Source organism: Pteropus alecto, unplaced genomic scaffold (assembly GCF_000325575.1).
Source record: "Pteropus alecto unplaced genomic scaffold, ASM32557v1 scaffold3, whole genome shotgun sequence".
NCBI classification, from domain to species: domain Eukaryota; kingdom Metazoa; phylum Chordata; class Mammalia; order Chiroptera; family Pteropodidae; genus Pteropus; species Pteropus alecto.
The window spans coordinates 24,853,540-24,867,314 of NW_006442484.1; the positions used below are offsets into that span (position 1 = coordinate 24,853,540).

Consider the following 13,775-nt stretch of genomic DNA (forward strand, 5'->3'; position numbering starts at 1 on the left):
TGTCACTTAAAAAAAAATTATTTGGAGAGCTTTTTTTCTATTTCCCTGGAAAAGCTCCACTGCATTTGTTTCTGAGTGGGAAAATGTCGGGATCTGGATTGTATTGGAACTGCTTATCCATTTGTAGACCTGAGTGTTTTCCCCTTTTTGGTTCTGTATGTGATTTGGATATTGACTTCAGTGTTGGAACAGACTTGATTGGTTTTTGCTTTCTGGGTTTAATTTTCTTTTTTTCGTTTTGTCTGACTTGCATCGAAAATTTCAAATTTTTAGTTGGTGGAGGCCTTTGGTTAGGTTTTGACTAGTATTATTGCTTTTTTTTGTTGTTGTTAAATATTGGTTTCACATATCAGCATATAAAGTTCAAAGCTTAAAAAGCTTAAAGTTTAAATACCACTTGTATTGTCTCTCCCCACATACGTTCCTAATATTTTCCATAAAATGAAAATATTAGCTATTTCATAATTAATCTGGATATTTTTTCTAATCTTTGTAACTTGTCTGAACAAGTAATCCCCATTGAAAACTTTATGTTCTGGCTGGCCAGACCTCTCCATCAATAGTTTGCTGGATTGGTACCACTTTCATTTTTAACTGAATTATTTATTTAATGTTGTAAATTGAGACAGATTTTTCATCTCTTGGGGTACTGAACGAAATTGCTCACTATATTGAAAGGAGACAAATTTCTAAGATATGTTTTTGTGACTCAAAAAATCACGAAGTTGGAGTTAGTATATTGTTGTAGTTAGACTTAAATTGAAAGATAAATCTAGATTTATCTTTACAGAATAACAATCTTGATAAAAATCACTATTCTCTATTTTTACATGATATGTTCTTAGTGAATGGCTTTCACAAATGCTAGAAAGTATGTTTCTGATGCAGGCCTTTTATTAGGGCTTACTTTGGAGGTGGTATTTACTTCATGCATATATTTCTTTATCCTTTCCTTGAAGATGAATGCACACATTCATACACACACACACACACACACACACAAACACACACTCCTCTCTCTCTGTCTCTCTCACACCCTTTTTTGTTACTGCATTGGTATTTCTGATCCCATAATTTATGTCAGCAAAAAATATTCTTCTGTAAAGCAGCAATTTTGTGATCAGACTGGTAATATGAAAACAGCAATTTGATCAACTAGAAAGGATTGAAGAAAAATCTAGGAGGATACTTGATATAAATATAATAAAGACATGATAATACTTTTATTTATTTTTTTAAATTTTCTTGATGTTAAAGCTAAAACATAATAGTTATATTTTAGTGGCAGAAAAGCATTGCATATGTAGAAACTTGTTCTGTAAAATTGTAATTATCAACTGTGTGCAAAAGTAGACACTTATACCCAGGGAAAAAAAAGCTGTGTAGCCGTAAACAATATGGTCTTATTTATCTCCTTTCTGTTATAAATTTGAACAGTTTCTTACCTTTCTCTGAGGTGTAAATGGTGCACGTTAGCAGAAATTTGTGCCAAGTTCAAGTTTTTCTCCTAACATTAATACTACTATTCCAGATCTACCTAGGATTTCTTGTCTTTCCCTTAATACCCCAGCAACTTTAACATAAGTAGACTTAGTGAAGAAATCAATTTTAAGGAAAGGTAATTATGAAGATCATTGGAGTAGTAGTTGCTCATCTGAGTGAAAATTTATAGTCTTGATCATACCTTTACTTTGTTTCTGTTTTCCTTTGAAAACATTTCTTATGCCACCACCCCCAGAGTTACCTGGTATGGTTGGAAGATTCCATACTTCCTTAGGCTGAATAATGATTTACATTTAGAAAACCATTTATTTTTATTATGGGTTGTTTTTTTTTTTTTTAAGCATTAGGATATATTTTAGGATTGTAATTTTCAGCGATGTGATATCTTGGAGGTCACTTTATCCAACTCAAGATCAAGAGCTTGAGGAATTTACCCAAGGTTCCAGGGCCTATAAGTGGGCAGAATAGGGACCAGAGAACTCAGGTCTCTTGACATTCATTCTGCTGCACTACCTCATTTTCCTTTGTCAGAAATGAAACAATCATGCACAATTCTGTGTATAGCACTTAATAGTTTTATATGAAGGCATATTTTTCCAGGAATATTAAGGTAAATGCTTTAAAGCCATAATTTTGTCCATTTATAATTTAATAATTTGTAGTTGATTTTTTTAAAAAAGGTAGAGTACTACTATTTTGGAATATTTCAGCTTCCCCTAAATGCTTATTTTTTCCCCCATACTTCTTGCTAATTAGTAAATATTCTTGGTACTCTTGTATTAAGGACCCATGTATATAAGAATAATGCATATTGTATTATAAATGTTTACTTGTAGTCTTGATCTATGAATTATTTAAGGCTAATTTTATCTCATTAGTGTTTATATCCCTCACAGCACAGTGTCTGGTGCACAGTAGGGCCTGCTAATTGTAATTGATATTAGAGTTGAGCATATTTGAATTTCTTTATTCCCATATATGAGATTCCTTTCCTCCTTTCTTCTTTCCTCCTTGCTACAGTTTCTTCACTACCATGAATTTTTTTTTATCTTTACTGTAGGTCTCACTTTTTTTAATAGCCATATGATATTGTTAAATCCTCTTAACAATATAGTACTTTTAATAAGTAAAAACATAGTCCCTCTAATTCACTATTTGACAAAAGTGATTTATTTTAAATAAGAGATGATCAAAAAATTCCAGTTAAAAATATACTAGCAAATGTTCAGGATACACTTCAATTTCATTTCACTGAGTGACTGGTGCAGTAGATTGTCAGAATGATTGGGCAGCTTTTACCAGCTCTATAAAGCAACTGTTACTTAGGTGACATGTTTCCCTGACTTTGTTTTTTTGGTCCTTACCCAGACAATTATCAACTTTCCAGTTTTCTATGGATATGAAGATTTACTCCTAGTCATCAGTGGGACCCCATGAAGTCAGCCAGAAAGCCTATGTCCAACTTACGTACCTTTGCAAACTTGTCTGGATTTTGATTGTATGTGCAAAACAGATTGTACTTAGTTATTCATTAAACATCTATTGAGTATCTACTGTCTGTCAGGCACTGTGCTAGGCATCTGAGAAACAAGGATGGTCCCTACAGTTAATGTGAAGAGATATCTTAATTGTATTCCAGAAGTGTATTGGTCATATCTTTATTTTGATGTTTTTACCTAAATAAATTTTATAATAACTAAATGGATACTGTTAGGTGGAAAATGCATGTTTAACAATGATATTGCTGTATTTTATTAAAATAGAAAAATATAAAAAACTTTTCCACTTAATACTGTATTCTGGGGATTTCTATTCTGTATATAATTCACTAATTTTAGGTCATGAAAATAGTCTATGTGGCTATCATTGCTAGTATCTTATTGCTATATACTTTTATTTAAAGATGACCAACACCGTTCATTAAAGTATCTCTTAATAAATTATTACCAAAAAAGAAAAAACTTTCCCAACTTAACTTTTTTTCTCAAAAGTAACTTTTTTTTTAATATATCTCATATAACAGGTTATCTTTCATGGTTCATTGGAAATCATTGTACATTATCATTTTGAGCATTTAGTTATTTTCTACTATAGTTTAGGCTGACAGTATTATTTAATTATCATGGAATAAGTATAGTATACACTAGTTTTGGAATTTTTAATGTGTACTAGATATATTCCTTCAAGATTCTCATAAGAAACTTCCCAGTTCTAGTTCTAAATTAGTTGCAATTTTTAATCTTTATTATGTGATATTGTTACTTTAACTTTAGTAAAATGACTTGGAAGTTTCTTAGTCAATGGATATTTCAAAAACAAAGAATACTATCTTGGTTCCTGTCATGGCTTTTATATGTAATTTAAAGTATATTAGAGAGAAAGAGATTTCCTGGTTTTTCTTTGCCCTCCTAAAGTATACCTTTTAGAATAATACTAAAATATACCTTTTAGAATAATACTGATTCACAATTTAAAAGGAGGGGATCCCTTTCTGGTAGATAGAGTATCTTGTGAAGGCAAATAGAATTCTGAGGGTCAATTCCGATCTCTTTCACATTCATGCTTAATTTTCCATTTTAATGATAATTATACTTAGCATTTATTATAAGTGCCTAGCATTGTGATAAACATATCTATCCCAGTCAGTTCTTACAGTGGTCCAGTGAACTTTGTAACATTGTCCCCATGTTAGAAATGAGGAAACCTATTACTGACAGAACAGCATTTTATTATATAGCGGCAAAATACTCCATCACAGTAAATTCATGACATGTTCTAACTCAAAACAGTCGCAATAAAGAGTTTTATCAGTAAGTACTCTGATAAACATTAGTAAAATCATGGCCCCAGTAGCTTATTGATAGAGTGATGGAAATGTCTAAGTTTTCAAGGACAGGAAAACAAAAAACCCAGGCCTTTATAAGGAACATAGATGCAGAGCAGTGTGCATCTTGAAGTAAAATATACGTAAAGCAGGCTTTGTATGGCAAAAATGACGCTTAGGCCTTCTACATATTAAACTTCCTTTATCTTTCATGGAGTTAAATTTAGCATTTTAGTACATGAAGTTTGGAGATTCCAACAATTTGTGACCCAATGAATATTTACTATGAAAATTTTTATATAACTGTTGATAGTGGAAAACCTCTAAGCAAAGGGGAGTTTATATTGCCTAGTGTTTTGATGTATGTACACGTACCTTATGGACCTTCGATTTTGCATTATTTTCATAATAATAGGATTAAGTTTAATGTACTCCTTTTTTTTTTTTAGTACTACTTAGAGTTAAATATTTTTAGTGTAAGAATGGACAACTTGTTGGATCCTCTAGATGCCTAAATTATTATATAGTTCTTTAAAGCAGCTACTGAATTAAAATACTTTTTTGACCCAGTTAACCAGATTTGATTTGTATATCCTTTGCTTTTAGGAGGAAAATATAATTTTTAAAAATTCTATTTTATTAAGCAAATAACTTTTATGTACATCCTAAGTAAATATACATTCATCCTGTATACTTATGTTGACTATTTTCCTGTAAGTGTTATGTCAACGCATTATGACCCATGGAGTTCAGAAATTTTTTTAAATGCTAAGGAACTTTTCTATGTCATCTATTATACTTCAGAAAGGAAAGTTTATAACAAATCTTGCTTTTAAGAACAATCTGAATAGTTAATGGGATTATTAAGTCTATGGTCCCAAATAATTTTCTTAGATAATCTAAAGGTAATTCAATTCAAAGTAAAGATTCTAACTTAAGCATTTCTGTTTGAGGTATTTCTTTATCATGTAAGATTTCAGAAGTTGAAGTGACTCAGTATAACTTCAGAGAGACAATGTGAGAACCAGGCTTAACATCTATTAAGGTATATCTTTTAATGTAGCTGGACATAATGGAGAAGATAATCACTAATGATACATCTGGTGAAAAGCATATACTTCATTCAGAGTTGGATAAGACTAATTCTGATTTAAGTCCTTATTTCAGTTGACCTAAATAACCTTTTCTTAGAGAACTTGTAATTAAATCTGTGTCATTGTGTAATTTATTAGAACGTATTGTTTCAAAGGACTAAAATCAGTTATATAAATCAGTTACCAACCTTGCAATGGTGAAAAATTTTTGCTCATCCATGTTTCACTGGATTCTTTGCCAATCAACCAAGATTCATTAATGAGAGGAAACATTTCTGTATAGTGCTAGTATTACAACTTACATTCTTTTGCTGCCTTTAAAAAAATAATTAATGTCTGTATCTCAGAAGTTAGAAGTAAACCTAAATTGTTTCTTATGGTTGACCAAGTACTAAATTAGATTTATCCTTATATTCAAAGCTATTGTTTTCTATTTACCTTGAGTCCAGAAGTGTCTGCTAATCTGTTGACCACTAATTAACTTAATCCATACATTCTTAATGTTACTAGTACCTAAAAATAATAATCTAGGCTTTGTACATACACTCACTGCACTGATGTTGGGGGAGGGAAATATTCTGCATTCAACCAAAGAAGGTATTGATTTTTAAATAGCTTCCTTACTTGAGATATACTGATCTAAAAAGCAGCTGCTATGTAAGATAAAAAAAGGATTTTTATTTATTTGAAAGGTTAAATGTAAAGTTTATCATTAATGAATATTAAGCAGTATCAAAATATTTAGAAAGTCAAAAATATGTTCCAGTAATGAGAGAAATGTAGGGCCTATTTTTTACCATTATTCCAAAATCATTTTCTTCTTCCACATTTGTCATACAGGAGTTTGTGCTGAAGGATTTCTTGGCCATTTTAGAGACTGTAATCTAGTTAAAAGGTTTGTTTATGCTTCCCATCTCTGTTCTGCTGATGGTATTAGAATGCAGGCCAGAGCCAGACATCTAACTGTTTATAAAATTCAAACTTCAATTAAAGCTACAGTGTTCAGTTCACTATATATCAGGAAGCTCATACCAGCTACAGATATCCCCAGTAATGATGGCAATGATTTTGTGTAGCCATGGGCTTTTCATATCATGCCACTCTTTATGAATACTTTTGTTCATTTAGGAGGTATTATCATTTAATTATTTCATAGAAGTCTAAAAATGAAGCTTATTTCTACTATAAATAGTATAGCATTTCCTTTAACAATTTCTTTTGATCCAGTTTGTATTATTGCACATCTTATTTAAATGGCCCCAATTTAGTTTTAAGATTAGTAAATTCTGTAGTAAATGTTAGTTTGCTATCCAATTGCTGTGACTACTGTTTTTAGTTTGAAGAACATAGCAATAGTTGCCTATTAGGAAAAAAAGTAGTAGTTTTATTATTCCAGTGGTTTTACATGAATGGGAGGAGACTAGATCCACATAATACAGATTTTAATTTAATCTTATGTTGCTTTTCTGGTCTGCTGCTCCTGCTATTTGTGGTTTCTATGTTCTAAATGTGTCAGTAAACTTTTAAAAGTTATTTTTTTCTTTCTAAACCGGTTAAGAATTCTTTAAAACCATTTCTTCAGCAGCTTCTCTGTTTTTGCAAAATTTACCTCACCGAGTTAGAAAATGAATTGTATGTGTATTTGTTTAAATTTTCTAATTAATAGGCAAATTTGCTATATGTTGCTTTTTCTTTTTTGTAAAAATAAAATTTACTTTTTAACTTTAGACCTTGACTTACTAATCTACACATTCTTTATATATATATATATTATTGTAATATAAATTTGTAGGTGGTTTAAACATTTTAGAAAAGATGAAAAATTACTAAATTGAATGAATACTTGCTAAAACACTTTAAATTTTAATTAAGAAATATTACAATGAAAAATTTATATTACTCATTTTTCTGGACACTAAAAGAAATTGTTTGTTTTGGACTGTTATAAGATAGACAATTAGGAATACTACCTATATAGTATCTGAAGATACAGACTAACAAAAACCATGCAAAATTTGGATTTGTAGGCTAAAAACATGGAAACAACTTAGCTCTAAGATAAGCTAAGTTGAAAATAAGTCACAAAATAGTATGCACAATATGATCCCATTTATATAAAAAAATACACATACAGAATAATATGCATGCAACGTAGTCAAGTATATATTTGCATATGATATTTATGCTATATTCCCATATTTATAAAATAGATTGTATATAACATGCTTTATATTTATATGAATATATTAAGAAAAGATCTGATAAATATGTACCAAATTATATCCTTGGTTTATAGAAAGCATGTATATGGGATGGTGGAAGGTTGCAGGACTCTTATTGTTTTGTATACTTTAGCATTACTTGGATTTATTTTTAACGATAAGCCTCTATTCATGTAATTTTATCATAAGAAGATATACTTTTATATTAAAGGAATGAGATATAGAATGACCCAGGAAAATTGCAGTTCTAGCCCCTAATAGTCACATGAAAATATGCCTTGAATACCTTGAAGAAAATTGAGTATTGGGTAACAATCATCATAGCTTGATATAGAATAAAGTCTCTTAGACTGATTTCATCTTATTTAACAGAGTGAAAACCCTAGTCAGTTGAGGGAGGGACAATGGACATAATGCATCCTGATTTTTAAATATTTTGCTTTTTTATTGCAAAATACGTTTCTCACTATCCTGGGAAAATGTAAACTGGAGAACCGGTGGTTTAGAATATCAGTCATAAAGTGGTAGACAGTAAGTCAGTTTCAGTCTGATTTAAGATATAATGTATGGGCCTAACATGGACTTTTCTTTTTTAAATCAGTGATCCAAATTATTACATGCTTATTCAAAATACAGATGGCATAGTCACTTAACATATTTTTCTAATGTTTTCTATATTCAGGTACTAGTTTGAATAGAAGACAAAAACAAAACTAGGTTTTAAGATTAAGTCCCTTTTTTTTAAAAAAAAAAGAGTGAAACATGTACTTGAAAAACACTTCAGGAGCCTTTGTGAAATAACATCAAACTGAGTATGTAAATATGCAGAGTAGAGAAGCAATTAGAATTCTGTAGAGTTAATCACAGTGGACTTCCTGGGAGGACAGGAGTTAATCAGAGTTTAGGTAGAGGAGAGATCCTAGATTGGCACTGAAGAGAGTAATTCAAGTTAAGACAAAGCTTCCAATGGGATGAGGGGATGAGGAAGCTTATTTTTACTAATTTGAAAGCCAGGATTAAAATTCAGCATAACCTGGTAAATTAGGAAAGTGGTTAGAAATACTATACCTAACAGTTATGTTTTAAAACTTTATTTTCCAGAATGCAGGTTAGAAAAGAGAAATAATTGCATTAAAAAAAATAAATAAATAGCTCCTTGCAATTATGACTGGAAAATCTGTTGGCGTCTAAAGCGAATATATTCTGAATATGTGCTGGAAATGAAACACTATAGTTAAAACAGGAAAATTTTATCCAAGGATACTAACTGAGGTTCTTTTTCCTTTCATAATTAAAATTCATACCCAGGTTGGTCCCTAGGATCGATAGTTAATAGTACATAATTAAAACTACAAATCTTATATATAAATAAATTCTAAAAATAACAAAAAGATATAGCTTATGTTTTCTCCATTTAATTTACAAGTTCTATTTGCATCTGATTTATTTCCAACTGGCCCCATCATGTAAATTACCATCCTACCTACCCCTACCACCATGAATTGAACTCTTTTTCCTAAAAAATAACAAGTTTAAAGAGTTCTATCAAATGGCTTTGTATTTTGTTTTCACCTGAAAATTCATAGTAATTTTTTAAAAAGTATGTAGGCATCACTGACTCAGTGCTCCTTATCTTTTTTTTTTAACCAGTGGTTTGCCAGTATCTTTCTTCAGCAAATATATGTTGATGCCTATTATGTGCTAACTGGAATAGTGATAAAAATAGAAATGGGTCTTAATCTTTTGAACTTAAATCCTAGAGCTAGAGAAGGTTATCAATAATATAATGAGAATATAAATGCAAACTTGGAACTGTTCAAATTGCTGTGGAGAGGTACATGGTATTTAATATGAGGGCATTTAGAAAGATATTTTAACCCATCACTGGGATTCAAGGGGAGTTTTGTTTTGTTTTGTTTTTTCGAGATAGTATTTGGTTAGTTGAAATCTTGCTAATGTGAGTTAACTTGATCATGGGGAGAAAAAAGTATTCTGGAAGGAAGGAACAGTATGTACAAAGGTCCTGAGTGGGAAGAGAGCATAGTACCTAACATTAAATTAAGGTCAAAGTGACACAAGGTAAGAACTAGAGAGACGTAAAGGTGATGCTTGGGAGTCATTTAGGAGCCAAACTGCAGGATGTTGTTGGCCAAGGTTGTCTTTATCCTTAGGGTTAATATTTAAACTTAGATTAATGTTCTTTATGTTAAATCCAAAAAATTTACTACTACTTATAAAAGGGTACTGTTACAGGAGTTTGTTTATATTTCAGTTTAAAATTCATAAAGCTTTTTCCTATGGAATCATTGTTATAGTGGTCAGGTCTCATAAAACTCCTTTAACACAGATAACAATAGAAAGTAATGAATTGTTCCCTAAATATAACCAGGTAGAGATTAAAAAAGAAAAACAAGAAAAGGGGTTAAAATTGATGTCTGTATATATGTAGGAGAAGGTCCTAGGTGTGATTAACTAAATTGTGAATAACAGGAAAAAAGGCCTAGGTTGGTATAAGAGATCATAGCAAGTGGTTGTAGGGGACACATGCTAGGTTGGTATAAGAGATCATAGCAAGTGGTTGTAGGGGACACATCGTATTGGACAACTTAAGAAGACCCTCAGCTGCCACCTGGATGTGAAATAGTGTGACATCTGGAGCAAACCAAAATAGGGTAGAAAATATTACACTCGCAAACTGAATGTTCTAAATCGAAGGCATATTTGTGTCAATGGTATTAGAATACAAAAATTTTTTAAATTCTTTTAAGAAAAGCAGAATTGAAAAATGATAGCAATAAAATACCAACTTTATTTTGGCTACTTTTAAAGTAATTAATACAGTCAGAAGTAATTATAAAGTACTAAGTTACATTAACTATTTTAGACCTTGACGTTAGCCTTGAAAATATTGATGTTTCTCAGAGTAGTACTTTTAAAGACAAAGTTGAAGAAATTTAATTTTTAATTCTTATTTTCCATTTAACTTAAACCATTGTCAATAAAATATTTCATGTTGATCTTTAAGTTTTAAACTTCTGAACACCAGTTTCTGATCATATTAAATAATATACAGTCTAATAACTGAAGTTTCAAGAAATGCCTCAAATATTAAGAACATTATAAAAATTGATTATGTCCCTTGAACATTATTAAAACCAAAATATCACAAAGGTTTGTTAAATTTTAAGGAAGAGGTAAAATATATGCAAGCTTTCATTGAATAGACAGGGTACATCACATTCTGTTAGTTGATGAATTCTGCCAATGCATCTAAATAACCCAATCTCGAACTTACCTTTCTAGCATTCTCAGGTATGGTGAACTATGCTTCGAAAGCAGATTAACATCTAAATTTACGAACTGCAGAATTGAATTTAGTGATTATTTATTCACTTATTTGATTTTTTACTTATTTACATAACATTCTAAATGAGACAATATCACTAGCATTGATTTATTTTTTCATGGAGTGTCTAGCAGACCACTGATGATTCATAGACCATAAGTGTTTGGGAAGCTTATTAGTATTTGAAAAGACAGTTTACTAAATTTATCTAATAACTCTAAGGGATCAGTGTACTTTCTAACTAGAAATGAAGAATCACTTGGGAATTATTCAGGAATTGATACGTTACCTATTTTACAGCTTCTTACTTGTCTATCCAAGTGTATTCCAAAAATCCCTAGTTCTGTGATAAATTAATAGGTATGACACACCTCCCTTTAAGGTTTCTTTATCAAATAAAGTTTAGAAACATGATTACGAGTAAAGAATACCGGACAGTATTTTTTACTGCAGTAGTATTCACTAGCATTTATTACTTTGTGCCATTCACTGTGCTAAGCATTTTTAATCTTCTTAACAACCAGAAAAAAAATTCTAAAGGACACACTTCAGGAATTTTTCTTCATATTACTTTACTACTTATGAGCATCTATGCAAAAACATATTAAGAATGCAAAATTGACAAATACCATTTTTCTGTTGTTATAACCCTACAGTTTTCAGAAAGAAAGGTTATGAAATTTATCCTTAAAATTAAATACTGAACTTCTTAGTAGTATGCTTCTATACTTTTCTAACTACAGTATTCACAAATGATCAATGATAACCATTTTACTCTTTTTATTAATAGGGAACAATCTTTAGGGCTTCAGAGACATACCTGGGTTTGAACACTGGCTCCATATACTAAATACTATAGTATGCAACTTTTGGTGAGCTATTAAGATTCTGGGCTTTATTTATAAAATTAGTATAGTGATACATTTCTCACAGAGTTGTGACTATTAAATGATAGAGCTCATATGAAGTCCTCACATGTTGTGGACATTCACTAAAACTTCGTTTGCTTTCCTTTCTCTGCTTCTATTATTAGTAATAACCATCTTTCAGAATTCTTGCAAAATTATATATGCATTAAATTTTTAATTTTTTTCTCTTTAAAAAATATAAATTTATCTGTTACTCCTAAAACTACTTTAAAACTTCCCTGAAATTCTGCAGATAAAGACTTGATTCACTTCATCTTTTTGATTTCTTGCACTTTGCTAGTAAAATGGGCACCTATAAATGTGGAACCCAAATATTAGAAAATTTGAATAAATGTTCACACTTATTAATGTAAATATTCTAGTTATAGCTTACAGCAGTGCTTTTGGTAATTTTTATTAAGTGAATTAATATGTGAATAGGTTTTCTTTCTTTGTCTTAGTTTCCCCACATTAAATAGGCAATATTGCAAAAAATTAAGAGCCTGGACTCTAGAGCCGGACTGTCTGGATTTAAATCCCTACTCTACCACATATTATGTGACATTCCATGCTTCCATTTCCTCAGTAAAATGGGTGTGATAATTTTAAGGATAAATTTCAGTATTTAATTTTAAGGATAAATTTCATTGTACTCACCTTAGGGTTATTTGATAAGATATTTATATATTAGCTTTAAAAATGCCTGGCAAATACTAAATGCCATAAAAGTGTTAACTTATAGTGATTGTATGTATTAGCTATATATTAGTTGTAATATAGAAAAAAATAATGATGAATATTTTTAGTAAATTAGTAATTTTTCTTTGGCAGAATAAAACAAATTTAGCTTAATTTACAGTTCCTTGAAAAGTATGTCAGACTTTTATATAGCATTTTATATTCGCCAAATACTTTACATTATTTTTTACTTCTTTACTTTATTGTTGAGAGAGAGCGGAAAAACATCGCGATTATTTACCAGAGAAACTGAGAAACTGAGACATACAGAAAGTTCAGGACCTTTTAAAGCATTATAGTAGGAAAATCAGTAGAAAGACTAAAATTAGAATTTGAAATATTTCATATGTCAGTATGTTGAGCCAAGGTATTTCTCATCCTTATTAAGGATTCAAGCAACAACCTATCGGTTGGCAAAATAAATGTTAAAGGCATATTATTCTGTTCTTCATAAGTGTCATTGGCTGTCTCCTTCGGATGAGATCTCTTAAGGTCGATTCACTGAAAGGTTGTATGAGAAAAATTGTTTTAAATAGGATTAGACTAATTGAAGTTAAGAACTGGCCTAGCTATCCCTTAGGACATTTGAGGGTTGAGTATCCTTTTTTAGTTATAAACTGGCTCCCATCAACCCCCACCTTTGATGAACTAGATCAAAAACTCCTTCCCTATTTCTCATCAGTATTCTAGTACTATATAATATGAGTACTTTTCTGAGCCACCCTAGAAACTTAACTGTCATACTTAATATGTAGTTTTTGTGAAAAGCGATTCCAGATTTCAAAGAATAAATTATTGTAGAATAAACTTTTGAAAAGCACTAGGATTATGAGAACAGTATGTACATTTTTATAAAGACAAAGATTTTAAATAGATGTTTCTTTTTTCTTGTTTCAGATATTACATAGTGTTTCTAATTTATTAATTAAAGATGAACTTGGTTGGGATCCAGAAAATAGATGACGACTAAAAGACTCAGAGAGTCTTTAAGAGAGATTTATAAATGGTTTCTTAGACAAATAAGTAATAGGAGAGTATCTAATTTCAAATTTGTAATTATTGTTCATAGTTGCTTAGAAGGTTAGGATTATTATATACAATACTTTTTATGAATTTTTTTAAAGGTAACAAAGCTTAAAA

General features: G+C 30.4%; 1 long non-coding RNA gene across 1 annotated transcript in view; it reads left to right on the forward strand.

Annotated features, from left to right (window-relative positions):
- The window catches only part of LOC112470258, a 175,109-nt gene that overhangs the window by 914 nt on the left and 160,420 nt on the right, over window positions 1–13,775 (forward strand). The window lies entirely within an intron of this gene.